The 24,851-nt window shown below is 44.9% G+C and overlaps 1 protein-coding gene across 1 annotated transcript in view; it reads left to right on the top strand.

Moving 5' to 3' along the window:
* Positions 1–22,392: 22,392 nt before the first annotated feature.
* The window catches only part of LOC143767179 (uncharacterized), a 49,032-nt gene continuing 46,573 nt past the window's right edge, over positions 22,393–24,851 (top strand). Inside the window, exon 1 of the mRNA XM_077255276.1 lies at positions 22,393–22,520. The gene's annotated coding sequence lies outside the window, so the exon portion shown is untranslated. The remainder of the gene's footprint in view (positions 22,521–24,851) is intronic.

The following is a 24,851-nucleotide window of genomic DNA, read 5'->3' as shown; positions in this document are numbered from 1 at the left end:
TATGTAAACCATGTCTCATATCCTGTCGGGTTTGGGAAGGAGAAAGAAAAAGCCGGCAATTGAATTACCGGCTTTTCACATATCTCGCGCTGAATTAAATATAAATACAGTATAAATATACAGTATATATATATATATAATCTCAATGACATATATATATATATATATATATATATATATATATATATAGATATATATAGATATATATACTGTATATATGTTTTAATGAGCATTTGAGCCCATAAATCCATTAGATGTCGGTTTTGTAAGCCTGCCAGAAAATATCCCAGTACGGATGCCATACGGATTACATACGGAGGATGCCATGCACAAAATACGCTGCCACACCATGCCTTATGGATGACATACGGATCACTATTTTGGGAACATTTCTGTGTATTACGGCCGTAAAAAACGGACCGTATTGTCTTGCGCCTAGTGTGACGCCGGCCTAAGACCGATCCCACCCTGCCATACAAACTGAGGCTATCTAGTATTGTTGAGGAGAGTTTAAAATTAGGTATTTTTAATACCAAAATTTGCAATTTGCTTCTTCCCGACCATCCTGTCAGTCCTATTTTTCATGCTTTCCCAAAAATCCACAAAGGCATTTTTCGGCCTCCACTTCGTTCTATTATTTCTAGTATTGGGTCCCTTATTGAAAATTTAAGTCGTATAGGTAAAACATGGCACTCTGTTGTTGGAATGGTGTTGTTGCACAAGTAGGGTATCCGGCCTGTAATCAATAGACTAAATAAACTTGGCACTCAAAATTCGAAGAAAAAATGGTTCATTTATTATGCATCCAGACAATAATAGTTGAACGTTTTCGGTCCTCACTTGGACCTTCTTCAGAACAAACTTTTATCGGAGTGAGGAATTTTACAAACAGGTACACAAAGAAAAAGAAAATAAATCAAATTATAAGTCAAATAATGCACAAGAAAATATATTGAAAATAATAGCTATTATTGTAATTGATGTCAAAAGGATATAGTGAATCTGTGACTGTTGCCACGGAAATTATGTCCCTAGAAGAAACAGACTGTGAAAGTGGTGTATTCATAGAAATAAAATACATAAAGTACATTTATGAGAGGTCTAAAAGAAAGCTATATAACGTGAAAGGATACTATACTGTAATGAAAAGGATAGTGTGAGGCTGTGGCCTCTGATACAGCTAGGGGGCGCTGTTTGTTCTCCCCAGAATGTGCATGCAGACGGAGGAAGTCCATAGGTGTGCATGAGAGTCACGGATTTCCGGTCCGGGTTTTCCAGGTGGCTGAAGGCCACAGGTTTGTGTGTGTTTAAAAGCCCTGCAGTAAGGGGTATGGCCAGGTGTGCGAGGTGCACGTCAGTGTCAGTCTGGTGTGTGCTGGTCTGCAGAGTGCATGGAGGCCAGCAGAGCCAGCACCCAGGGCAGCTGAATAGCCTGGCACCCGCAGCGTACACAGAGATGCAAGTCGTCCATGGTACTGGTCTCGGATGTGGATAGTCCTGTGCCCGGAGGTGGACAGTCCTGTGCCCGGAGGTGGATGTCCTGTACCCGTAGGAGTCGGATGTGGACAGTCCTGTGCCCGGAGGTGGATGTCCTGTGCCCGAAAGAGGACTAGCATGTGCAGTGATTGCAAACAGGTGGATATGGTGCCCGGCTGCTACCCGGAGGATATCCTGAACTGTGTACGACTGTGTGAGTAAAGAGTCTGTAAGAGACTTTGTCTTATTTGTACCCGGCTGCACTCCAGAGGATAAAGAGTGCAGTGCGCTGAGTGAGTACAGAGACTGTGATACAGCGATGCAGGACACCCACGGGAACTAGTCAGAGGAGGGCTGGCGTGAGTAGTGTCTGCAACATATGAGGCTGTGTGTATGGAGACATATAGAGTCTAAGATGGCGTGCGGTCGCCCAGGGAAACTGGACAAGGGAAGTCTGGCCTGTTTAGGGACCGCAAATCTAAAGCCATGTGAAATGTATTGCATTGAACTGGTGTAAACTGATCACTGAAGTTATATGCATTTATGTGAACTGGACTTTAATGCTGTGAAGAAACACATTAAAATTGACTTTTGTGTTTGAATTTGTGGGTCACTGCGTACGAAGCTACTACAGCTTTACAATAGATTTATGTTCCATGGTAGAGGTATAGTGTGGTAGACAAGAGTTCATAAGCACCTATTTCAGCGGTGTGGGTATCTCCTCAATTATACTGTCTCAGTGGGAGATAAAAGGTGCCTGGAAAGAAAATCACAAGGAATTATAATCTACATGTGGTATATGAAATACGGCTGAGTTTAAGAAGGAAAAGAAGGAATTATATATGTGCACATAAACAAGTTGTATCGCTCTTGTGTTTAAAGGGTAATTGGGGACATCCCGTTACATAAAAACCATTGAGCCAGCTTCTACATGTGTGTCAGAGGGTCTCATATGCAATTAAACAGTACAAATATCGCCTGTTGCCTGGGTTCGGTGCATATGGGAACTGTGTCCACGTGGTGCGATAGCCGGTAGCCCGGGTTCTCCTCTAAAACCGTCATAACACTTACTACTTTAACAGTACTACTTTAACATTTTAGTTTTTTTTACATTTGATGTTGTTAATTTATATTCTTCTATTCCTCGTCATTTGTCAATTCGGGCCATTTCATATAATCTAGATCAATATAGTGATTATTCTGACATCTTGAAACAATTTATTATTAAGTCCCTCACGTATTTTCTGAAACCCAAGTGGTAACAAGAAGATATCATCAATCATGACTTGTCATCGGTACAATCTTCCACTTCCGCAATTAAAGGATTACAAACATCATGACTATTATTTTCAGATATATAGAGAGAGAATAAGGTTATGTGCACACGTTGCGGATTTTGCTGCGGATCCGCAGCGGATCTGCAGCAGTTTCCCATGAGTTTACAGTACAATGTAAACCTATGGAAAACAGAAAACGCTGTGCCCATGAGGCGGAAAAAAACGTGAGGAAAAGCTGCTGTTTTACATTCCGCAGCATGTCAATTCTTTGTGCGGATTCCGCAGCGGTTTACACCTGCTCCACAATAGGAATCCACAGGTGTAAAACCGCAGTGGAATCCGCACAAAATCCGCATGAGGTCAATTCTACATGTGCACATAGCCTTAGAGCTCTAGAGCTCCCATCTCATGGAAGTGAGAACTTATTCCTGTGCTGCTCCTTTTCCAAAATGGTATATGAAGATTTTCATGCCCATAGTGATAGCAAAAAGATATCATCAATCATGACCTGACATTGGTACAATATTTCACTTCTGTACTTAAAAGATTACAAACATCATGACTATTAATTTCCATATGTATTTAGAGCGATTAAAAGCTCTAGAGCTCCCATCTCATGGAAGTGAGAACTTATTCCTGTGACGCTCCTTTACCAAAATAATCAAACAAGAAACAAACAGAAAGAAGAAGAGGGGTAGTGGGGGGTCCCTCCACCATGCCTCACTTACTCAACCCTTCTGCTCGGCCAACGTCCTCACATCCACTATGAGTTTCGCCTCCATCAGCAAGGAGTTATATCACTCTATTGGAAGACAACCTAAATTGTTTTTGAGACTTTTCTGTTAAGTACCATTCCATTGAAGTGAACGGTTCAGTTATTTTCTGTTTCTCATTAATGTTGCAAAATTTTCCAATAAATTGCTTTCACTTTGCCAATAAATTGCTTTTCAAAGTGTGACGGCTGAAGATTAAATTTTTCAAGTATTTCTGTGCATGTCAGCCATCTAGATTCCGATGGGTGAGGGAAGTGTGAAATTGTAGATATACCCCTCTGTCTCCAAGCCAAAAATAATTTGTTTTCCATACCCTGGGGAAATTCAGGGTTGGCTCTTAATGTTAAATATATGGAAATTCTGAACGAGAGGCTGTACTTTTTTTCTCACTGCCTTCCACGCCAAAATCCTATCTCTGATTGTAACTGAATGTTTTAAAATCGGAGGCAAGGAGGAGAGACTGGAATGTTAGGGTGTGTTCTCACTGGGCGTTTTTGCTGCGTCTTTTTAATGCTAATTTTTAGGATATGTTTCCACGGTTAGGAATGGCTTAGTATTTGCTCAGGATTTGACACAGGTAAAATCTGCATCTGAGGTCACTGGCAGGTCACCTGTGTTTTTGCAGTTTTTTTTTTCCGCATGCATTTTTTCATTACCTGCTTTTTTGGCACTTGAAAAAAAGCTTATTGAAAGTTGGCTTCTGGGAAGGGAAAAAAAAAATGATATCCTGTTTGCAGATAGGGTACATGCACACAGTCAGTAAACGCTGCAGGTTGGACGCTGCATACATCTGCAGCGTCCAACCCGCAGCGGCCAGATGTTACAGCATAGAAGATGGGATTTCATGAAATCCCATCTCCACTATGCGTTCAAAGACACAGGTGGCAGATCTGCGTATAAGCACATGTTGCGCGTCTTTATAGACCGCAGCATGTCTGTTTACGATGCGGAAACGTTCCATCCCGGCAGCGTTAATTTCCGATAGGCTATCATTAGATGCTGTAAAATCGCATTTAATTATTAGTCACATGCGTAATAACTGCAGCCTACTACCCATGTGTATTAATTTACATAATGGTGAATCTTGTGTCACATCCAGAAGTACCTGATGGGCCGGAGTGAGGCTATGTGCACACGTTGTGGATTTTGCTGCGGATCTGCAGCTGCGGGTCCGCAGCAGCTTTCCATGCGTTTACAGTACAATGTAAACCTATGGAAAACACAATCCGCAGTGCCCATGCTGCGGAAAAAAACGCGCAGAAATGCTGCGGGTTACATTTCGCAGCATATTATTATTATTATTTATTATTATTATTTATATAGCACCATTAATTCCATGGTGCTGTACATGAGAAAGGGTTTACATTCAGGGTTATAAATATCGTTTACAGTAATCAAGTTTACAGTGACAGACTGGTACAGAGGGGAGAGGACCCTGTCCTTGCGGACTTACATTCTATGGGATAGTGGGGAAGAGACAGAAGGTCGGAGGTGCAGCAGCTCTGGTGGTGGTGAGGCGGCTGCTCTGGCGATGGCGAGGCAGCAGAATGGTTATTGCAGGCTGTAGGCTTTCTTGAAGAGATGGGTTTTCAGGTTCCGTCTGAAGAATCCGAGGGTGGTGGATAGTCGGACGTGTTGAGGCATGGAATTCCAGAGGATGGGGGATATTCGGGAGAAATCTTGGAGGCGGTTGTGTGAGGACCGAATAAGTGTGGTGGAGAGTAGGAGGTCTTGGGAGGATCGGAGATTACGTGAGGGAAGGTATTGGGAGATTAGTTCAGAGATATATGGAGGGGACAGGTTGTGGATGGCTTTGTAGATCAGTGTTAGTAGTTTGAACTGGATTCGTTGGGGAATTGGGAGCCAGTGGAGGGATTTGCAAAGGGGAGAAGCAGGGGCGTAGCGAGGAGAGAGGTGGATTAGCCGGGCAGCAGAGTTGAGGACAGACTGGAGGGGTGCAAGAGAGTTAGCGGGGAGGCCACAGAGGAGGGTGTTGCAGTAGTCGAGGCGGGAGATGATAAGGGCATGCACAAGAGTCTTAGTAGATTGTGGGGTGAAGAAGAAACGGATTCTGGCAATATTTTTGAGTTGGAGGTGGCAAGAGTTTGAACGTGCGGTTTGAAGGACAAGGCAGAGTCGAGAGTTACCCCGAGGCAGTGGATTTCAAGTGCGGGAGAGAACGTGATGCCGTTTACCATAATATGATAGATCAGGTAGGGGGGATACGTGAGATGGGGGAAAGATGATGAGTTTGGTTTTGTCTACATTGAGTTTTAGGAAGGGAGAGGTGAAGAAGGAGGATATGGCTGACAGAAACTCTGGGATTCTGGACAGAAGAGAGGCAACATCTGAGCCAGAGAGGTAGATCTGAGTGTCGTCCGCATACAGGTGGTACTGGAATCCATGGGACTTGAGTTGCCCTAGGCCAAGGGTATAGATGAGAAAAAAGTAGGGGCCCTAAGACAGAGCCTTGAGGGACTCCAACAGAGAGAGGGCGGGATGAGGAGGTAGTGTGGGAGTACGAAACACTAAAGTGCGGTGTGAAAGGTATGAGGCAATCCAGGACAGGGCAAGGTCTTTGATGCCAAGGGAAGAAAGAATCTGTAGCAGTAGGCAGTGATCGTCTGTGTCAAAAGCAGAGGACAGGTCAAGAAGGAGGAGGATGGAGAACTGTCTGTTAGCATATCAATTCTTTGTGCGGATTCCGCACAAAATCCGCGGTAAATCCGCAGGTAAAACGCAGTGCCTTTTACCTGCGGATTTCTCAAATCCGCTGCGGAAAAATCCGCAGAGCTCCAAACTACGTGTGCACATACCCTGACACTTGCGAGTGTGATGTGAGAAACTCCCGCGAGTGTCTATCATCAACACCTGGCTCTGCCGCTGGCACTCGGACCGACGTGTGCAGCTGTATTCAAATACATGCAGCCGCACACTCCCCCCTGAGTGCCGGGTGTGATGCGAGAGACTCGCATCACACTCGCAAGTGTGACACCAGCCACACAGGAATATGTAATGTCCTTTCCTTGTTTTTACTAAATATTTTATTTAAAAAAAAATGGTGTGGGCTCTCGCGCAATTTTCCAAACCAGCAGAGGGAAAGCCAGTAACTGGGGGCCGATGTTTATAGCCTGGGAAGGGGATACTACCCATGGATCTTCCCAGGCTATGGATATCAGCCTGCAGCTGTATACTTTGCCTTTACTGGCTATTAAAATAGGGGGATAGAGAGCTGTGGGCTGATATTAATAGACTAGGAAGGGACCATGGATATTGCCCCCCCCCCCCCCCGCTACAAACACCAGCTCACAGCCACCCCAGAAATGGCGCATCTCTAAGGTGCACCAATTTCGATACTTTGCCTCGCTCTTCCCACTTGTCCTGTAGCGGTGGCAAGTAGGGTAATAGTTTGGGAGTTAATGTCCCTTTGTATTGTAAGGTGACATCAAGCCCATTAGTAATGGAGAGGTGTCAATAAGACACCTATCCATTACTTATCCTATAGTTGTTACAGGTTAAATAAAGACACAGCCAGAATAAAGTCTTTTAATGAAATAAAACACCACACCGTTTTCCCATATTTATTGTACTGCTAATTCCCTGATTCCCTTGATCTCCTGCAAAAAAAATAAAATAATAAACCAACACAAATACTCCCTGTTCCGACGTAGTCCTTAATAACGAGTGTCCCACGATGAGCCCAGCTCTGCTACCTCTGGATGCCTGTCACCTGCACTGCTGTTCTCACAATCAACTGATCAGCTGATCGTGAGAACCAGCCGAGTGACCGGAGGTAACCCCGGCGGTGAGCTCAGTCATCGCGAGAACTGCAGTGTACGTGGTCTTCCGGTAGTCACAAGGTAAGACATTATTTAAATTAGTTTGCATGCATAGTAAGCTGTGTTTATGCAGTTATTACGCATGTGACTATTAATAGATGCGGTAAAACCGCATCTAATGTTAGTCTATAGAAAATTTTCCGCTGCGGCGTCTCTGCATCGTAAATAAACATGCTGTGGTCTGGAAAGACGCGCCGCGTGTCTGGATACACAGGTCTGCCGCCTGATCCTCCGAACGTATAGTGGCAGATAGAAGTATTCAGTTACGTTTTCAACACCTTATAGTCCTCAATTTAACCAAATTAAAACCAGTATAAAAAATATTTACTGGTTATTAATAAAGAGGATATTTTGCAAGAAATTACAAACAACGGCTGCAGATATGTGGCTAGGAGAGGATGCAGTTTAGGAATCTCCCTTTCTCCCTGCCTTATCCGACAACTGCAAACCACCAAATCGTGGTTGTCCGTTACAGACTTTCACAAATGTGCAGGCAGCAGATGCAATGTCTGCATATATGCTCTAGATAAAACCAAATACAATCCCATAATGGTGTTTCTCACAACATCATGTCGTTTATCAACTGTGACACTCAATTTGTCGTTTATTGCATTTGCTGCCTGTCATGCAGACTTCAATATATCGGATTTACTATCCGTAAACTAAAAAAAAAGGATAGCTGAACAGTGAACATATATTTAATGTTTGCAGCTTACTATGGAGCCTCTAAAAAGATGCTTAGAATTGAGAGTCCTCAGTGGTTGATACCTTTTAATGGCTAACTGAAAAGATGGTAACAAATTGCAAGCTTTCGAGACTACACAGGTCTCTTCATCAGGCATAGACTAATACAAATTCTGAAGAATCACATATTTATGCACAACATAGCACAAAAAAAAACAAAAAAAAAAAACATGGATAAGACAGGTGGCATGAGGCAGAATTACCATGAGTGATAAACGGTTATGTCCATTAGATAAGGAATGTTTTATTGTCCTCTGATTGGGGTCTCTGTTGTGATGACCCCTCATAGTCTGAGGGGCAAGTTCCTTAGTTGATGTAAAAGGACATAAATCCATGCGACACATTCATTCCACCACTAAGACAGTCAAAGGTCGTCATCAGTTTATATTCCCAGACTCTTCTGTCTCTCTGAGTTTTAAAGTTACCCTTTAACACAAGTAATTTCTTGTCCATAATGCTATGATTTGGGAGACAAAAATGTATTGCCACAGGTAGATCCATTCTTTCTTATTGTATGGCGGTGAGAATTCATTCTTGTTCTAAGCTTTTGCCCTGTCTCCCCCACATACAGACCCCCAGTTGGACATTTAGTACAAATAATTAAGAACACCACATTAGAAGTGACGCAGCTTCTTAATGAAGCATTCTAAGAAGCATCATTGTCAAGAGCTCCCTGTTCTCTACAACAGCTGCAGGTACCTTTCCCTGCAATCAGAAAAAATGTAAAACCTGCCCATTTATAATGACCACGGACAAGATAAAGATCCCCAATTCACATCAGAACTACAAGATACCAGGTACTTTCAGCTGCGTCACTTCTAATGTGGTGTACTTAATTATTTGTACTAAATGTCCAACTGGGGGTCTGTATGTGGGGGAGACAGGGCAGAAACTGAGAACAAGAATGAATTCTCACTGCCATACAATAAGAAGAGAAAAAAGAATGGATCTACCTGTGGCAATACATTTTTGTCTCCCAAATCATAGCATTATGGACATGAAATTACTTGTGTTAAAGGGTAACTTTAAAACTCAGAGAGACAGAAGAGTCTGGGAATATAAACTGATGACGACCTTTGACAGTCTTAGTGGTGGAATAAATGTGTCGCTTGGATTTATGTCTTTTTACATCAACTAAGGAACTTGCCCCTCAGACTATGAGGGGTCATCACAACAGAGACCCCAATCGGAGGACAATAAAACATTCCTTATCTAAGAACTGGCCCAACATTTATGGACATAACTGTTTATCACTCATGGTAATTCTGCTTCGTGCCACCTGTCTTATCCATGTTTTTTGGGGGGGGTTTTTGTGCCATGTTGTGAATAAATATGCGATTCTTCAGAATTTGTATTAGTCTATGCCTGATGAAAAGACCTGTGTAGTCTCGAAAGCTTGCAATTTGTTACCATCTTTTCAGTTAGCCATTAAAAGGTATCAACCACTGACGACTCTCAATTCTAAGCATCTTTCTATCTACTGGCTAACACGGTACCAAGATATATATCTTTCCTGTATCAATATGGAGCCTCTAAACATTTTGTTAACATTCACAAGGATGATATCTCACAATTTGCTTTTCAAGGTTTTGAGAAGGTATATAATCCATTTCGAGGATGGAACAGACAAAAACTATTAACTACACGAGAAGCGTTTTGGATTCTTAGGCTATGTGCACACGTTCAGGATTTCTTGCAGAAATTTCCTGAGCAAAACAGGACATTTTCTGCAAGAAATCCGCATGCGTTTTTACCACGTTTTTGGTGCGTTTTTTTTTTTGCGGATTTTTCTGGAGGTTCCCAATGCAATAATATAGTGGGAAAGCCACAAAAAATCAGCAAAATTAATGAACATGCTGCCTTTTTTTACCGCGATGCGTTTTTTGCAGAAAAAAACGCATCGTGTGCACAAAAATTGCGGAATGCATTCTAAATGATGAGATGCATAATGTATGCGCTTTTTTCATGTTTTTATAGCGTAAAAACGCGAAAAATCTGCAACGTGTGCACACAGCCTTAAACTTGATACAAAATATCCAAAAGCAATGAATTTCAGAAACGATTAATTTTACATTTATTAATTTGTATTTTGCTGTTTTGTATATGCTAGTTGCGATCACTTTTATAACACCTTGTGCATAATAATTTAATTACCTATTTGTGTGTGATTGTTTCTACCATATTATTTATTTCCAAGTCAGTGTTTTGTTGCATCCTATCACTAAGGGCGGTTTTATCGCACCAGAAACGTGTCAGGTGTTCTTCATGTTTTTAATCATGGCATGACATGCCGAAATAACATTTTTGTGATTTTTATCATAAGGGTCGGTGTGCCAGAACATATCCCTTTCTTTGCAAAAATATTTTTTCTAGAAAATAGTTTTTATTGTATAAAAGCGCCAAACATAAAAAAAAATATATAAATAAGGTAATCGTACTGACCCGAAGAATACAACTGCCTTATCAATTTTACCACACACGGAATGGCATAAACCACCACCCCCCCATAAAAAAAAAAAAAGATTCCTGAAATGCTGTTTTTTGTTCATTCTGCCTCCTAAAAAATCGGAATAGAAAGAGATCAAAAAATATCATGTGCCCGAAAATGGTACCAATAAAAATGTCAACTCATCCCGCAAAAAACAAGCCCCCACATGACTCTGTTGGCAGAATATGGAAAAATTATAGCTCCCAAAATGTGGTGATGCAAAAAATATTTTTTTGTACAATAAAAAGTGTTTTTTAGTGTGTGACAGCAGCCAAACATAAAAACCTGCTATAAGGCCTCTTTTACACGTCCTGATGTCAGTGTCCATGTGTGTAAGGCCGGGGTCACACTAGAGATGAATACGGACGTATGAGAGGCGTGAAAAAAACGCATTGCACACTGACCAATGTTTCTCTCTGGGGCAGCACCTATCCATCGTATACTTCTCTGCCGTATTCTACGGGCTGAGAAAACAGCAGCATGCTGTGTTTGTCACGTATTGTGCAAAAAATCCGCCAATAAAAGTCTATGGGGGCGAGAAAAATACGGATTACATACAGACCATGCGTGTGACTTGCGAGAAATATGCAGCGGTGTTCTATAGAAAAGCCGGTAATTCAGTAAAATCACACTGACAGGTTAGAATAGATAAAATAAATGTTTACACATAGTATGTGTGTGTGTGTGTGTATTAGACCTCAACTATGGGAGACTAACTGAGAAAAAAAAAATCCAGAAAATCACATTGTCTGTTTTTTTATCATTTTATTTGCATATTATGGTGGAAAATAAGTATTTGGTCAGAAACAAAATTTCATCTCAATACTTTGTAATATATCCTTTGTTGGCAATGACAGAGGTCAAACGTTTTCTGTAAGTCTTCACAAGGTTGCCACACACTGTTGTTGGTATGTTGGCCCATTCCTCCATGCAGATCTCCTCTAGAGCAGTGATGTTTTTGGCTTTTCGCTTGGCAACACGGACTTTCAACTTCCTCCAAAGGTTTTCTATAGGGTTGAGATCTGGAGACTGGCTAGGCCACTCCAGGACCTTGAAAAGCTTCTTACGAAGCCACTCCTTCATTGCCCTGGCGGTGTGCTTTGGATCATTGTCATGTTGAAAGACCCAGCCACGTTTCATCTTCAATGCCCTTGCTGACGGAAGGAGGTTTGCACTCAAAATCTCACGATACATGACCCCATTCATTCTTTCATGTACCCGGATCAGTCGTCCTGGCCCCTTTGCAGAGAAACAGCCCCAAAGCATGATGTTTCCACCACCATGCTTTACAGTAGGTATGGTGTTTGATGGATGCAACTCAGTATTCTTTTTCCTCCAAACACGACAAGTTGTGTTTCTACCAAACAGTTCCAGTTTGGTTTCATCAGACCATAGGACATTCTCCCAAAACTCCTCTGGATCATCCAAATGCTCTCTAGCAAACTTCAGACGGGCCCGGACATGTACTGGCTTAAGCAGTGGGACACGTCTGGCACTGCAGGATCTGAGTCCATGGTGGCATAGTGTGTTACTTATGGTAGGCCTTGTTACATTGGTCCCAGCTCTCTGCAGTTCATTCACTAGGTCCCCCCGCGTGGTTCTGGGATTTTTGCTCACCGTTCTTGTGATCATTCTGACCCCACTGGGTGGGATTTTGCGTGGAGCCCCAGATCGAGGGAGATTATCAGTGGTCTTGAATGTTCTCCATTTTCTAATTATTGCTCCCACTGTTGATTTCTTCACTCCAAGCTGGTTGGCTATTGCAGATTCAGTCTTCCCAGCCTGGTGTAGGGCTACAATTTTGTTTCTGGTGTCCTTTGACAGCTCTTTGGTCTTCACCATAGTGGAGTTTGGAGTCAGACTGTTTGAGGGTGTGCACAGGTGTCTTTTTATACTGATAACAAGTTTAAACAGGTGCCATTACTACAGGTAATGAGTGGAGGAAAGAGGAGACTCTTAAAGAAGAAGTTACAGGTCTGTGAGAGCCAGAAATCTTGATTGTTTGTTTCTGACCAAATACTTATTTTCCACCATAATATGCAAATAAAATGATAAAAAAAACAGACAATGTGATTTTCTGTATTTTTTTTTTTCAGTTTGTCTCCCATAGTTGAGGTCTAACTATGATGTAAATTACAGACGCCTCTCATCTTTTTAAGTGGTGGAACTTGCACTATTGCTGACTGACTAAATACTTTTTTGCCCCACTGTATATACAGAGCAGAAAAACCGGTAATTCAATTGCTGGCTTTTGCTATCTCCTTATCAAACCCGACAGGATATGAGACATGGTTTTACATACAGTAAACCATTTCATATCCCTTATATTTTTACATATTCCTCACTAATAATGTTAGTAGTGTGTGTGTGTGCGCAAAATTTGGGAGCTCTAGGTGTTAAAATAAAACTGGCGTGGGCTCCCGCACAATTTTCTCCGCCAGAGTGGGAAAGCCAGTGACTGAGGGCAGATATTAATAGCCTAGAGAGGGACCATGGTTATTGCCCCCCCCCAGCTAAAAACATCTGCCCCCAGTCACCCCAGAAAAGGCTCATCTGTATTAGGCCGGCGTCACACTAGGCGTATGAAAATACGGTCTGTATTTTTAAATTAATACAAAAATGGTGTGGGGTCCACCCCCATTTTTGAAAACCAGTCTTGCTAAAGCTCACAGCTGGGGGTTGGTATTCTCAGGCTGGTAAGGGGCCATGGATATTGACCCCCCCAGCCTAAAAATAGCAGTCCGCAGCCGCCCAGAAAAGGCACATCTATTATCGGGGATCTCACCGCAGTTCAGCCCAGCTGGGAACACAGCCTCAGTAACTGGAGGTAACCTCTATGACGTCACCGTCGGTCACTGACGCTGCACTCACAGCAGCTCATTCACCAGTGGTTCTGAGCCTGGACTGTCACCTCTCTCCATTCTGAGCCCCACGGTGTGCCTAAGCAACATTTAGCGTCCATATGGACCCTAATTTATGGGGTCCATATGCCCAGAAGCATGAGCTGGGCACAGTGTATGGGAACTAGAAAATTTGTAATTTTCACTCCGCAACATCCACTACTGCTAGTTTCTGGAAAACACAAATGTGAGTCAAAATAGTCACTATCCCTTCACGGCCGCTCCTTCATTTCCGACCCCTGCCATGCACCCAAACAGTAGTTTTCCATCACAAATGGGCGGATGGGGGTATCATCGTACTGAGGAGAAATTGCACAAAAAATTATATGGTCTATTTTCTCTTGTTATCCTTGTGAAAATGAAAAAAGTGGGGCAAAACCAACGTTTTTGCGGGAAAAGGTAAAATTTGTATTATGGCTTTAGTTCCTGTGAAGCACCTGAAAGTTATTGGAATTGGTTTTGAGCACTCTGAGGGGTGCAGTTTTTCCTGTCATATAAACCCCTCAAAGTTATTTTAAATGTGATGTGGTCCATACAAAAATTATTGTTGGAAAAATTAGAAATCGCTAGTAAACTTTGAACCCCTCTAAGGGTATGTTTCCACAGTCAGGAAACACTGCGGCGCAGTGTCCAGATGTTACAACATAGTGGAGGGGATTTCATGAAATCCCATCTCCACTATGTGTTTTGAGACGCAGGCGGCAGACCTGCGTATCCGGACATGCGGCGCGTCTTTCCACGCAACATGTGTCATGATCTCCATGGCCAGAGAACTAGCATAAGCCTCTATAGGAACAAGCTCTTGGAAGATGTAACTGTACTGACCATGAACTAAACCTACCGCATCATCTAGAAGTAGCCAGGTAGCATGTCCTACTTTTTATCCCTATATGCCCAGCGCCGGCCGGAGAACTAAATAATGCTAGCAGAGGGAAATATAAGACCTGACTCACCTCTAGAGAAATGCCCAAAAAGGAGACAGAAGCCCCCCACATATATTGGCGGTGATATGAGATGAAACAACAAACGCAGCAGGAAAATAGTTTTAGCAAATTTGAGGTCCGCTTTCTAGATAGCAGAAGACAGAAAGCATACTTTCAAGGTCAGTAGAAAACCCTAACAAAACACATCCAGAAATTACTTTAGGACTCTGGCATTAACTCATAATACCAGAGTGGCAATTCCTGATCAACAAGAGCTTTCCAGACACAGTAACGAAACTGCAGCTGTGAACTGGAACCAAAATACAAAAACAAAACATGGACGAATGTCCAACTTATCTAGTAGATGTCTGGGAGCAGGAACAAGCACAGAGAGGCTTCTGATAACATTGATGACCGGCAAGCATCTAACAGAGAAGCCAGGTTATATAGCGACACCCAGATCTAATCAGAACAGGTGAACAGGGAAGATGATGTCACAAGTTCAATTCCACCAGTAGCCACCGGGGGAGCCCAGAATCCAAATTCACAACAGTACCCCCCCCTCAAGGAGGGGGCACCGAACCCTCACCAGAACCACCAGGGCGATCAGGATGGGCCCTATGAAAGGCACGAACCAGATCAGAGGCATGAACATCAGATGCAGTGACCCAAGAATTATCCTCCTGGCCGTATCCCTTCCACTTGACCAGATACTGGAGTCTCCGTCTGGAAACACGGGAGTCTAGGATTTTTTTCACAACGTACTCCAACTCACCCTCAACCAACACCGGAGCAGGAGGCTCAACGGAAGGCACAACCGGTGCCTCATACCTGCGCAATAACGACCGATGAAAAACGTTATGAATAGAAAAGGATGCAGGGAGGTCCAAACGGAAGGAAACAGGGTTAAGAATCTCCAATATTTTATACGGACCGATGAACCGAGGCTTAAACTTAGGAGATGAGACCTTCATAGGGACAAAACGAGAGGACAACCACACCAAATCTCCAACACAAAGCCGAGGACCAACACGACGGTGACGGTTGGCAAAAAGCTGAGTCTTCTCCTGGGACAACTTTAAATTGTCCATCACCTGCCCCCAGATATGATGCAATCTCTCCACCACCGCATCCACTCCAGGACAATCCGAGGATTCCATCTGACCGGAGGAAAATCGAGGGTGGAACCCCGAATTACAGAAAAACGGGGACACCAAAGTGGCAGAGCTGGCCCGATTATTGAGGGCGAACTCCGCCAATGGCAAAAAAGCAACCCAATCATCCTGGTCAGCAGACACAAAACACCTCAGATATGTCTCCAGGGTCTGATTAGTCCGCTCGGTCTGGCCATTAGTCTGAGGGTGAAAAGCAGACGAAAAAGACAAATCTATGCCCATCCTAGCACAGAATGCCCGCCAAAATCTAGACACGAATTGGGTTCCTCTGTCAGAAACGATATTCTCAGGAATACCATGCAAACGAACAACATTTAGAAAAAACAGGGGAACCAACTCGGAAGAAGAAGGCAATTTGGGCAGGGGAACCAAATGGACCATCTTAGAAAAACGGTCACACACCACCCAGATGGTGCACTGGTTTGCGCTCCCGCAGACGCCTATCGATCTGAATGGCCATTGTCATGGACTCATTCAGACCTGCAGGCACAGGGAACCCCACCATAACATCCTTAATGGCATCAGAAAGACCCTCTCTGAAAGTAGCCGCCAAGGCACACTCATTCCACTGAGTAAGCACAGACCATTTACGGAATTTTTGGCAGTAAATTTCAGCTTCATCTTGCCCCTGCGATAGGGACATCAAAGTTTTTTCTGCCTGAAGTTCCAAATGAGGTTCCTCATAAAGCAAGCCCAAGGCCAGAAAAAACGCATCCACATTGCGCAACGCAGGATCCCCTGGTGCCAATGCAAAAGCCCAATCTTGAGGGTCGCCGCGGAGCAAGGAAATCACAATCCCAACCTGCTGTGCAGGGTCTCCAGCAGAACGAGATTTCAGGGACAAAAATAACTTACAATTATTTCTAAAATTCTGAAAGCTAGATCTATTCCCTGAGAAGAATTCCGGCAAAGGAATTCTCGGCTCTGATACCGGAGCATGAACAACCAAATCTTGCAAACTTTGTACTTTCGTGGCGAGGTTATTCAAACCTGCAGTTACACTCTGTAGATCCATTATAGACAGGTGAACATAGAGCCATTCAAAGATTAGAAGGAGAGAGAAAAAAAAGAAAGACTGCAGCATAGACAGACTGGCAAGTGATCCAATTAAGAGCACACTAACTACTAGAGAAAGAAAAAAAAAAAAAAAAAAAAAAAATTTTCAGCAGACTTCTTATTTCTCTCCTTTCTCAGCCAAGGATTTTAACCCTTTAGTGGGCCGGTCAAACTGTCATGATCTCCATGGCCAGAGAACTAGCATAAGCCTCTATAGGAACAAGCTCTTGGAAGATGTAACTGTACTGACCATGAACTAAACCTACCGCATCATCTAGAAGTAGCCAGGTAGCATGTCCTACTTTTTATCCCTATATGCCCAGCGCCGGCCGGAGAACTAAATAATGCTAGCAGAGGGAAATATAAGACCTGACTCACCTCTAGAGAAATGCCCAAAAAGGAGACAGAAGCCCCCCACATATATTGGCGGTGATATGAGATGAAACAACAAACGCAGCAGGAAAATAGTTTTAGCAAATTTGAGGTCCGCTTTCTAGATAGCAGAAGACAGAAAGCATACTTTCAAGGTCAGTAGAAAACCCTAACAAAACACATCCAGAAATTACTTTAGGACTCTGGCATTAACTCATAATACCAGAGTGGCAATTCCTGATCAACAAGAGCTTTCCAGACACAGTAACGAAACTGCAGCTGTGAACTGGAACCAAAATACAAAAACAAAACATGGACGAATGTCCAACTTATCTAGTAGATGTCTGGGAGCAGGAACAAGCACAGAGAGGCTTCTGATAACATTGATGACCGGCAAGCATCTAACAGAGAAGCCAGGTTATATAGCGACACCCAGATCTAATCAGAACAGGTGAACAGGGAAGATGATGTCACAAGTTCAATTCCACCAGTAGCCACCGGGGGAGCCCAGAATCCAAATTCACAACAAACATGCCTATTTACGAGGCTGAGACGCTCCGTCCCCGCAGCTTAAATTTCCCAAAGACTAACATTAGATGAGGTAAAACCGCATCTTATTATTAGTCACATGCGTAATAACTGCGTAAATGCAGCTTACTATGCAGAGTTATCCTCGGCGGTCATCTACAAACTCTGCTACATCTGGATGTCAGGCATCCAGATGTAGCAGAGCTGGACTCGTCGTGGGACACTCGTTATTAAGGACTAAGTCGGAAAATTGAGTATTTGTGTTGGTTTATTATTTTAATTTTTTTGCAGGAGATCGAGGGATTCGGGGAATTAGCAGTACTATAAATATGGGAAAACTGTGGTGTTTTATTTCATTAAAATACTTTATTCTGGCTGTGTTTTTATTTAATCTGTAACAACTATAGGATAAGTAATGGATAGGTGTCTTATTGACACCTCTCCATTACTAATGGGCTTGATGTCACCTTACAATACAATGGTGACATTAACCCCCAAACTATTACCCCACTTGCCACCACTACAGGGCAAGTGGGAAGAGCGAGGCTAAGTGCTGGAATTGGCGCATCTCAGAGATGCGCCATTTCTGGGGTGGCTATGAGCTTAGCCAGTAAAGGCTAAGTATACAGCTGCGGGCTGATATCCATAGCCTGGGAAGATCCATGGGTATTGACTCCTTCCCAGGCTATAGACATTGGCCCCCAGTTGCTGGCTTTTCACGCCATTTAAAAAAAAAACTTATTTAGCAAAAGAAAAGGAAAGGACATTACATATTCCTGAGTGGCCGGTGTCACACTTGTGAGTGTGATGTGAAAAAGTCGCTCGAGTCTCTTGCACCAACACCCGGCACTCAGGACCAGAGTGTGTGGCTGCATGTACTTCTATGCAGCTGCACCCATCGGTCCGAGTGCCGGCAGCAGAGCCGAGTGTTGATGCGAGACACTCATGGAGCGCCCCCAGACGCAGGGCCGTGGGGTACTCGGTACTGGGCCTCTCTGTCTCAGTTCTAGGGTTGTCACGGTGGCTGGACCCGGTCCGTGACCCTGCTAAGGGGCGTCCAATGAAAGGTGTAGATGGTGGTGTGCGGTGCAGGTAGCAATAAATGACGAGGACACAGAGTTGCAGTCTCTTTACCTTTTTACTGAAGGCTTCAAGATCCTCAATCCAGAGTACGGTTAACGGCTGTCTGAGACCCGCCGGTCCGATGGCACCTCCAGAGTTCCCTTTGCAGGTGGAAATCTGTGCCTTCCTTCTAGCGCCTGTGTGTTGTAGTCCTTCCCTGCTGAGCACCACGGGATAGTCCTCACAACTGTTGGGCCTGTTCCTGATGTTCTTTCTCACAACTTATGTCTATTCTGATGTTCTTCTCCGTTCCCCAGATGATATGGATAGGACGCACCCGTATGACGGGTAGGCCTGGAGTTCTTCCGGGACCCTAGTGACGCCCCTCTCCCACAGTTGCCCCCTATGTCTGCTTAGGTGATTTAGGCGAGACAGCCAACCTATAATTAACTGTCCTGCCGTTGGTTTGAAGTAATGCTTGGAGCCCAATACTTCCTCGGCGTTCCCGGCCACCGGCTACGCGCCTCAGTAGGATGTTGCCTCGATCTTACAGCACGACTCCTACTGGCTTTTATCTCCTTTTTGCTTTGATCTCGTTTCTCACTCTTCACAATAAACCTCCCTTCTTGTCCTTTCTTGAGATACCGCCGTGATGTAGTGCAGGCGCCGTTCCTTAACGTTCTTTCCTGTTCGCTAGGCCTCTGTCAAGATCCCACCCCTGACAGGGACCCCCCTGAATCTTCCCCCGCAACACCCTCTGCGACAGAATGTTGCCTGGTTCCAACCCAGTCAGCTTTCTGTCTTTCTATCTAACCCCCAGTTTTACCAGATTGTGAGGAGTGGCCTAATACATAGCGCCCTTAGCTCCCCCTGGAGGCCAGACTATGAAGTGTATTGGTGTCTGTGATACCTGGTCAGGTGAACTCCTTCAGTGCCATCAGACGTACCATCACTCCCCTTAGCGGCGGAGCATCAGTACTGCGACGACCAGGACTCTGGGGCGCTGCACTCATATCACACTTGCAAGTGTAACACCGGCCCATCACGTACTTCTGGATGTGACACAAGATAACATATGTAAATTAGTACACATGCCTAGTAAGCTGCATTACCGCAGTTATTACGCATGTGACTAATAATTAAATGCTGTTTTACCGCATCTAATGATAGCTCATGGGAAATTTACGCAGTAAGCACTGAGCGTCTCCGCATCGTAAACAGACATGCTGCGGTCTATAAAGATGCTCCGCATGTCCGGATACGCGGGTCTGCCACCTGTGTCTTTGAACGCATAGTGGAGATGGGATTTCAAGAAATCCCATCTTCTATGCTGTAACATCTGGACGCTGCAGATGTACGCAGCGTCCAACCTGCAGCGTTTAATGTGTGCATGTACCCTATCTGCCAATAGGAAATCTTTTTTTTTCCTTCCCAGAAGCCAACTTTCAATAAGCTTTATTTCAAGTGACAAAAAAAAACGCAGGTAATGAAAAAACGAATGGGAAAAAATGTATAAAAAATGCAGGTGACCTGCCAGTGACCTCAGATGCAGATTTTACCTGCGTCAAATCCTGAGCAAATACTGAGCCATTCCTGACCGTGGAAACACCCTTCCTAGCAAAAAGAATTTCAAGAATTGTGCTGATGTAAAATAGACATGTGGAAAATGTTCTTTATTAACTATTTTTATGTGAAATAACTCACGTTTAAAGATCTAAAAATGTAAAGTTTGAAAATTTCGACATTTTCAAAATTTTTGAGAAAATTCCTATAATTTCACAAATAAACGCAAAAAATATTGGCTTAAATTTACCAATATCATGAAGTACATCACAAAAAACAATCTCAGAATCAGTGGGATCCGTTGAAGCGTTCCAGAGTTATTACCTCATAAATTGACACTGGTCAGAACTGTAAGGCCTCTTTCACACTTCCGTCGGTACGGGGGCCGTTGCAAACCGTCGGCCCGACGTACCTACGGACGTTGTGCAAATATTGCACAACGTGGGCAGCGGATGCAGTTTTCAGACGCATCTACTGCCCATTATGAGTTCCGGGGAGGAGGGGGTGGAGTTTCGGCCGCGCATGCACGGTCGAAAATGGCGGACGCGTCGCACAAAAAAACGTTCCATTGAACTTTTTTGTGACGACGGTCCATCAATTACCGACGCATCCAGTGCCACTAGGTATGGAACGTGTGTCCATACGTCGTGATGCGTCGGTAATACAAGTCTATGTGCAAAAAACGCATTCTGCGGGCAACTTTGCAGGATGCGTTTTTTGCACAGAACGACGCATTGCAACGTCCGTCGTTATAAAGATGGAAGTGTGAAAGTAGCCTAAAATGTGGCCTGGTAACGCAAGGCGAAAACAGGCTCAGCGGTGAAGAGGTATTCTGCTGATATAAATTAGTGCAAAGGCAATATGGAGGCATATGCCAACAGCAACCAATCACAGGGCTCCTTACATTTGCCACTCTGACTTACAAACATAAGAGCTGCAATTTGATTAGTTTGCTATTCTGCACACATTCAGTTTTCCACAAGGCTGAAGTTAGTTTCTTATTCGGCAATTTTTTCTTTAACAAAAAATAAGCATCACAATAATAACATACAATGGCACAAAAATGGGCAACAAAGGGCGTTAATGAAATGGTTAAATGACTTTGGGTCACTGATATCACACTGCAGACATATAGAACAGGGAGCCCAACATCAAAACCAGGTCTCTTCAGCCTGGCCCAAATGGGTTCTGGGCATCAGAACTGGCATCAAAGTGGGCAAACACCATTTTCTCAGATTTGAATAAGTAACTGATGTTTTTAAAGGGTGAAATGAATTTGGGCCACTGATCTCACACTAAGAATACACAGATAGTGATGCCCTGCATCAAACTCAGGTCCCATTAGCCTGGCCCAAATGGGTTCTGGGCAACAGAACTGGCATCAAAATGGGCAAACAGCCAATTTTCACATATTTAAATAACTGATGTTTTTAAGGGGTTAAATGACTTTGGGCCACTGATCTCACTTAAAATACACAGAGAGTGATGGCCCACATCAAACTCAGGTCCCTCCAGCCTGGCCCAAATGGGTTCTGGGCACCAGAATTGGCATCAAAGTGGGCAAACATCTGATTTTCACAGATTTGAATAAGTAACTGATGTTTTAAGGGGTTAAATGGCATCTGTGTATTTTAAGTGTGAGCTCAGTGGCCCAAAGTCATTTAACCCCTTAAAAACATGTTACTTATTCAAATCTGTGAAAATCGACTGTTTGCCCACTTTGATGCCCGTTCTGATGCCCTGCACCCACTTGGGTCAGGCTGGAAGGACCTAGTTTTGATGTGGGGCTCCCTGTTCTATATGCGTGCACTGTGAGATCAGTGGCCCAAAGGCATTTAACCCTTTGATTAACGCCCTTCGGTGCCCACTTTGCCCATCATTTTTGTAGAGGTTTTTAAGTGTATTCGCATCAGGGCAGCTCGCTGCTTATTGTGATGCTTATTTTTTTGTTGTTAAACCTATAAAAAACGGAAAAGAAAAAATTGCCAAATAAGAAACCAACTTCAGCTCCGAATAAGAAACTGAACGAATAAGCAAACTTTAGCCTCGTCAGTTTTCCTTCCCATTATACTCGGGCTATAAAAATGTGACACACCTAAACTGAAATCAGAAAATCCATATTCTGTCTGACACAATATTACAATACATTGCTATACTATCAGCTTTCGTCACCGTGAAGAGGGATTTCGCTGCCTCCACCAAGATGGCTGCCATGACGTCATGCGTTACCTAATTGCAGTGTGCTGGTCTCCGACAAGATGGCGGCGTGTGTTTGCTCAGTGGTGAGCTGGTTCTCCTCTCGTGTGCCGCTGTAGTTCGGCTGCTTCCCAGCACTGTGTGAGAGGTGTGTACTGACGGTAATCCGTGCGTCCCGTGGCTTCATTTATGGGTGCGGGGAATACTAGGCAGGGCCGGGGGTATCGGTGCCGCGGAGCAGCGGGTACAGTGCCGGGTATATGGGTAGAGCGCAGTTAGGCAAGAAGTGCACATACAGTGCCAGGCATACGAGAGCTGGGTATGAAGTGGAGGGTACAGTCCTGAGCATATGGATAGGGGACACTGAGCATGGGGCAGTGCTGGGGGCACAGGGCATCTAGTGCAGCGCTGAGTATCTAATCAGAGGGCATCTACTGCAGCGCTGAGTATCTGAGCAGAGGGCATCTACTGCAGCGCTGAGTATCTGAGCAGAGGGCATCTAGTGCAGCGCTGAGTATCTGAGCAGAGGGCATCTAGTGCAGCGCTGAGTATCTAATCAGAGGGCATCTATTGCAGTGCTGAGTATCTGAGCACGGGGCATCTAGTGCAGCGCTGAGTATCTGAGCAGAGGGCATCTATTGCAGTGCTGAGTATCTGAGCACGGGGCATCTAGTGCAGCGCTGAGTATCTGAGCAGAGGGCATCTATTGCAGCGCTGAGTATCTGAGCACGGGGCATCTAGTGCAGCGCTGAGTATCTGAGCAGAGGGCATCTAGTGCAGCGCTGAGTATCTGAGCACGGGGCATCTAGTGTAGCGCTGAGTATCTGAGCAGAGGACATCTATTGCAGCGCTGAGTATCTGAGCACGGGGCATCTAGTGCAGCGCTGAGTATCTGAGCAGAGGACATCTATTGCAGCGCTGAGTATCTGAGCACGGGGCATCTAGTGCAGCGCTGAGTATCTGAGCAGAGGGCATCTAGTGCAGCGCTGAGTATCTGAGCAGAGGGCATCTAGTGCAGCGCTGAGTATCTGAGCAGAGGGCATTTAGTGCAGCGCTGAGTATCTAATCAGAGGGCATCTATTGCAGTGCTGAGTATCTGAGCACGGGGCATCTAGTGCAGCGCTGAGTATCTGAGCAGAGGACATCTATTGCAGCGCTGAGTATCTGAGCACGGGGCATCTAGTGCAGCGCTGAGTATCTGAGCAGAGGGCATCTAGTGCAGCGCTGAGTATCTGAGCAGAGGGCATCTAGTGCAGCGCTGAGTATCTGAGCAGAGGGCATCTAGTGCAGCGCTGAGTATCTAATCAGAGGGCATCTATTGCAGTGCTGAGTATCTGAGCACGGGGCATCTAGTGCAGCGCTGAGTATCTGAGCAGAGGGCATCTAGTGCAGCGCTGAGTATCTGAGCACGGGGCATCTAGTGCAGCGCTGAGTATCTGAGCACGGGGCATCTAGTGCAGCGCTGAGTATCTGAGCAGAGGGCATCTAGTGCAGCGCTGAGTATCTGAGCAGAGGGCATCTAGTGCAGCGCTGAGTATCTGAGCAGAGGGCATCTAGTGCAGCGCTGAGTATCTAATCAGAGGGCATCTATTGCAGCGCTGAGTATCTGAGCACGGGGCATCTAGTGCAGCGCTGAGTATCTGAGCAGAGGGCATCTATTGCAGCGCTGAGTATCTGAGCACAGGGCATCTAGTGCAGCGCTGAGTATCTGAGCACGGGGCATCTAGTGCAGCGCTGAGTATCTGAGCAGAGGGCATCTAGTGCAGCGCTGAGTATCTGAGCGGAGGGCATCTAGTGCAGCGCTGATTATCTGAGCGGAGGGCATCTAGGGCAGCGCTGAGTATCTGAGCGGAGGGCATCTAGTGCAGCGCTGAGTATCTGAGCAGAGGGCATCTAGTGCAGCGCTGAGTATCTGAGCAGAGGGCATCTAGTGCAGCGCTGAGTATCTGAGCGGAGGGCATCTAGTGCAGCGCTGAGTATCTGAGCGGAGGGCATCTAGGGCAGCGCTGAGTATCTGAGCGGAGGGCATCTTAGTGCAGCGCTGAGTATCTGAGCGGAGGGCATCTAGGGCAGCGCTGAGTATCTGAGCGGAGGGCATCTAGGGCAGCGCTGAGTATCTGAGCGGAGGGCATCTAGGGCAGCGCTGAGTATCTGAGCGGAGGGCATCTAGGGCAGCGCTGAGTATCTGAGCAGAGGGCATCTAGTGCAGCGCTGAGTATCTGAGCGGAGGGCATCTAGTGCAGCGCTGAGTATCTGAGCGGAGGGCATCTAGGGCAGCGCTGAGTATCTGAGCGGAGGGCATCTAGGGCAGCGCAGAGTATCTGAGCGGAGGGCATCTAGGGCAGCGCAGAGTATCTGAGCGGAGGGCATCTAGGGCAGCGCTGAGTATCTGTGCGGAGGGCATCTAGTGCAGCGCTGAGTATCTGATCGGAGGGCATCTACTGCAGCGCTGAGTATCTGAGCAGAGGGCATCTAGTGC

Source organism: Ranitomeya variabilis, chromosome 4 (genome assembly GCF_051348905.1).
Source record: "Ranitomeya variabilis isolate aRanVar5 chromosome 4, aRanVar5.hap1, whole genome shotgun sequence".
Lineage (NCBI taxonomy): Eukaryota > Metazoa > Chordata > Amphibia > Anura > Dendrobatidae > Ranitomeya > Ranitomeya variabilis.
The sequence above is the reverse complement of the archived record's forward strand: the minus strand, read 5'-3'. Positions and strand labels throughout refer to the sequence as shown.